At 51.0% G+C, this 5,000-nt stretch overlaps 1 non-coding gene across 1 annotated transcript in view; it reads left to right on the top strand.

Annotated features, from left to right (window-relative positions):
* Positions 1 to 4,946: 4,946 nt before the first annotated feature.
* The window catches only part of LOC126453797 (small subunit ribosomal RNA), a 1,909-nt gene continuing 1,855 nt past the window's right edge, over positions 4,947 to 5,000 (top strand). The window contains exon 1 of the ribosomal RNA XR_007585074.1: positions 4,947 to 5,000. This exon is cut by the window's right edge and continues 1,855 nt beyond it. This is a non-coding gene — a ribosomal RNA (small subunit ribosomal RNA).

Raw genomic sequence — 5,000 nt, 5'->3', positions numbered from 1 at the left:
CTGCGAGCTGTACCACGTACAAGCTACAGACGCGATCGCATTGCTCACTGTACGGATTCCCATGCCGAGCGATCAGCTAGGAAGCGCCCCATCCACGTCGGTACCCTTGGGCGTTGCACTCGCAGTCGCAAAAAACGTTGGGCAAATATATTTCTCCGATGCTGAGCGATCAGCTAGGAAGCGCCCCATCCATGTCGGTACTCGTACGCGTCGCACTCGCAGTCGCAAAAAACGCTGGGCAAATATATTTCTCGGAAGAGTAATGACAGTCCGAGCCTCCTGCGTGGGAAGAGTCTTTCTAGGCCCTGACCCACGGGAAGCGTGTAGCTTCCCCCATCCCGGACATTTCACGTCGTCACACTACCGGTATTGACTAATAGACTGATTGCTGATAATCATTAGCCACACACTGGGGGAAACGGCCGACAGGGGCGGCAACATAGTGGAGCCGCAGTGTCACTAATGTACAGAGATAGAACAGTTTCGACTGGAACCAGAGTAACCGTATACACGGCACTGATTAGTAATAGATGCAGAGCCATCAGAATACAGATAATATATACAACCGTCCCTATACATGCTGAAAGACTCTGCACACAATGAGAACCACACGTCAGCCAGACACTATCACACACTACTCTCTGCCTCTAACAGGCACACACACAATATCTAACCACCAGCATGGAAGAACATCCGGTGCATCCTCTCCGCCACATTACACAATCCACACTATCATAACCAGACCGGGAGGTCCACCCAGAAAACAGAATATCCCACCCTTCCGACATCCGCCATTGCTCAGCTAAGCCACGAACACCCACACATGTCCTACACAGGGGTGCACCCAACATCACAATACTGCCTCCTGTCACAGTACACAAACAATGGCAGGAATGAAAGACACAGATCTGCCACAACCTTGGAATCGGAGCGCCGCCTGTCATGAGCCACAAGTGCATCCTGACGTGACAAATCGGATGATCCCGCAGGCATGCACTTACGATAATCACTATCAACGAACCTGCCGCCCCTCCCCCCCCAAAATACACCTTTCCCTACAACGTGTACCTTAACCTAAGCTATATTGTACCTTAACCTAAGCGATATTGTACCTTAACCTAAGGTATATCGTACCTTAACCTAACCTACATTGCGCCTTCACCTAACCTACGTTGTACCTTAACCTAACCTACGTTGTACCTTAACCTAACCTACGTTGTACCTTAACCTAACCTACGTTGTACCTTAACCTAACCTACGTTGTACCTTAACCTAACCTACGTTGTACCTTAACCTAACCTACGTTGTACCTTAACCTAACCTACGTTGTACCTTAACCTAACCTACGTTGTACCTTAACCTAACCTACGTTGTGCCTTAACCTAACCTACGTTGTGCCTTAACCTAACCTACGTTGTGCCTTAACCTAACCTACGTTGTGCCTTAACCTAACCTATGTTGTGCCTTAACCTAACCTATGTTGTGCCTTAACCTAACCTATGTTGTGCCTTAACCTAACCTATGTTGTGCCTTAACCTAACCTATGTTGTGCCTTAACCTAACCTATGTTGTGCCTTAACCTAACCTATGTTGTGCCTTAACCTAACCTACGTTGTGCCTTAACCTAACCTACGTTGTGCCTTAACCTAACCTACGTTGTGCCTTAACCTAACCTACGTTGTGCCTTAACCTAACCTACGTTGTGCCTTAACCTAACCTACGTTGTGCCTTAACCTAACCTACGTTGTGCCTTAACCTAACCTACGTTGTGCCTTAACCTAACCTACGTTGTGCCTTAACCTAACCTACGTTGTGCCTTAACCTAACCTACGTTGTGCCTTAACCTAACCTACGTTGTGCCTTAACCTAACCTACGTTGTGCCTTAACCTAACCTACGTTGTGCCTTAACCTAACCTACGTTGTGCCTTAACCTAACCTACGTTGTGCCTTAACCTAACCTACGTTGTGCCTTAACCTAACCTACGTTGTGCCTTAACCTAACCTACGTTGTGCCTTAACCTAACCTACGTTGTGCCTTAACCTAACCTACGTTGTGCCTTAACCTAACCTACGTTGTGCCTTAACCTAACCTACGTTGTGCCTTAACCTAACCTACGTTGTGCCTTAACCTAACCTACGTTGTGCCTTAACCTAACCTACGTTGTGCCTTAACCTAACCTACGTTGTGCCTTAACCTAACCTACGTTGTGCCTTAACCTAACCTACGTTGTGCCTTAACCTAACCTACGTTGTGCCTTAACCTAACCTATGTTGTGCCTTAACCTAACCTATGTTGTGCCTTAACCTAACCTATGTTGTGCCTTAACCTAACCTATGTTGTGCCTTAACCTAACCTATGTTGTGCCTTAACCTAACCTATGTTGTGCCTTAACCTAACCTATGTTGTGCCTTAACCTAACCTATGTTGTGCCTTAACCTAACCTACGTTGTGCCTTAACCTAACCCATATTGTACCTTAACCTAACCCATATTGTACCTTAACCTAACCCATATTGTACCTTAACCTAACCCATATTGTACCTTAACCTAACCCATATTGTACCTTAACGTAACCTAATTTGTGCCTTAACGTAACCTAATTTGTGCCTTAACGTAACCTAATTTGTGCCTTAACGTAACCTAATTTGTGCCTTAACGTAACCTAATTTGTGCCTTAACGTAACCTAATTTGTGCCTTAACGTAACCTAATTTGTGCCTTAACGTAACCTAATTTGTGCCTTAACGTAACCTAATTTGTGCCTTAACGTAACCTAATTTGTGCCTTAACGTAACCTAATTTGTGCCTTAACGTAACCTAATTTGTGCCTTAACGTAACCTAATTTGTGCCTTAACGTAACCTAATTTGTGCCTTAACGTAACCTAATTTGTGCCTTAACGTAACCTAATTTGTGCCTTAACGTAACCTAATTTGTGCCTTAACGTAACCTAATTTGTGCCTTAACGTAACCTAATTTGTGCCTTAACGTAACCCATGTTGTGCCTTAACGTAACCCATGTTGTGCCTTAACGTAACCCAATTTGTGCCTTAACGTAACCCATGTTGTGCCTTAACCTAACCTATATTGTGCCTCAACCTAACCTATATTGCGCCTTAACCTGACGCACGTTGTCGCTGAACCTGCTCTGTAATTGTTATGCAACTCGTTAAATTAGTGTAGTGTTGCCTAACCGCAACCCTCGCAATATAGTTCGCTATTCGCACTGCCCGGTCCCCTGTGTATCGCGTCATGTTAAACACCTTGCAGGTGTTGCTGACTTTCCACATGCTCCTGCTATACACTGTAATGTGGATAGCAGCAGGACGTACATGCCCCCCCCCCTTCCCCCCTGCCTTCGCAAGCTGGTCGTTGAGAAGTTTGCATGTTCAATGCCCTTCGCATGCCGACGTACTCAGCCTACGTTGTGGTACGGCCTGTCACCTGTCCGCCGATGTACGCAAAACCCACAAACTGTACTGCACATTGGTCCGTATGTACTGAATGATACATCGTGGCACATGTGTGACCGTACGACGACTGCGCCTAGCAACGGCAGACCATACAGTCCAAATATTGTGCACGCAGCTACGTGTCGTCTCCCTATAAGAGCTGGATTGCAGTGTGGTACGCCATTCAGACGTGTGGGAGGAACGGACGCCCTGGATGGCGATCAGCATGAGCAGTCTGTTGATGTAGTGGAGCGTGTATTCGGACGTAGTCGTCTCTTCTCACACACCGTGATAGCATGTTGCACCGCGTTCCACATCTGCGACATCCTGCAGAGGCCGGCTGACAGTCGTTCGCGCAATGGACACCGCATACGTACGGGGGCTACCTTCCACGTGTTCTCGAGGCGTGCACATGTTGTTGCGTCTATGTGGGCAGACGTAGTGTGTTGTGACACCTGACACAGGCATGCAATACTCGTTGCAAATGGCGATGGACGTCTACGTTTGCTGGTGACGTTACGCAAATGAACAACAGGTAACCCGTTGTGGTGCGGTTGTTCTCGCTAGAGGTGAATCAGTGTTGGCGACGATCGGTCGAGCTATTAACCGGTTGTTTCAGGGATACCCACCATGCCCACGAACGTGAAAGGGGACCCACCATGCCCACGAACGCGAAAGGGGATCTGGGTGTGAGGCGATACGCGGCGGTGGCTGGGTGGGACCGTCCCCGGCCGGTGAGGGGGGGCCGCCCGGCGTGCTGGCAGCGCGGTGCGTGGGCGCACGCGCTACAGCCGGCTGGTGGGGGCGGCCAGTGGCAGGCGCGCCGGCCGACGGACGCGGCAGGCGGCGCAGCTGCGCGCCGGCGCCCCCTGCTCGCGGCGCCTTGCGGCCAAAGTAGGTCCTCGCGGGCCCGGTGCGAAGCGCGGTGGCCATCTGCAGTGTGCTGGTCCGATTGAGGACTGTGTGCGCTGAGGATGCGCCGCCGCCCGGCGCTCGGCGCCGCGACGCCGTCTGCTGCTCGGTCGCCCCAGCGGTTCTCGCAGGTGGTTTGTATCGCAGCTGTGCGGACGTGTTGGCGCGTGCGCTGTGCTGGGAGAGTTCGCTTCGGCACCCAAGTGGGGCTTTTGTCCTTCTGTGGCGCTGGCGTTGGAGCTGCCGGTCACCGTAGGTGGCGCGTGTTGTCTCCCGCCGGCAATGCCACGACAGCACGCTCCCGGGCCTCTGTCGGCAGCGGCAAGCTCAGTTGGGAGCACGGGTGGTCGCACCTAAAGCGTCTACTCGCCTAACTCCGGGCGATTGCGCCTCTCTCGAACCCGACCAAGTACTTAGGACGGCGCTGCGCGCCGCCGGGACCTGAGAGGGTTTCGAGGTGTGTTGTGCAGGGGAGCTCAGCCTCCTCCTGTTTGCAGAATAATTGAGCGGACGCTTGCGTGTTCGCGCGGGCCCCCGGGACACACTCCCGGGCGGCCGGCTGCTCAGCTCTAGTTGACGCAGCTCCCTGGTTGATCCTGCCAGTAGTCATATGCTTGTCTCAAAGATTAAGCCATGC

This window comes from Schistocerca serialis, unplaced genomic scaffold, assembly GCF_023864345.2.
Source record: "Schistocerca serialis cubense isolate TAMUIC-IGC-003099 unplaced genomic scaffold, iqSchSeri2.2 HiC_scaffold_962, whole genome shotgun sequence".
Taxonomy (NCBI): domain Eukaryota; kingdom Metazoa; phylum Arthropoda; class Insecta; order Orthoptera; family Acrididae; genus Schistocerca; species Schistocerca serialis.
The sequence above is the reverse complement of the archived record's forward strand: the minus strand, read 5'-3'. Positions and strand labels throughout refer to the sequence as shown.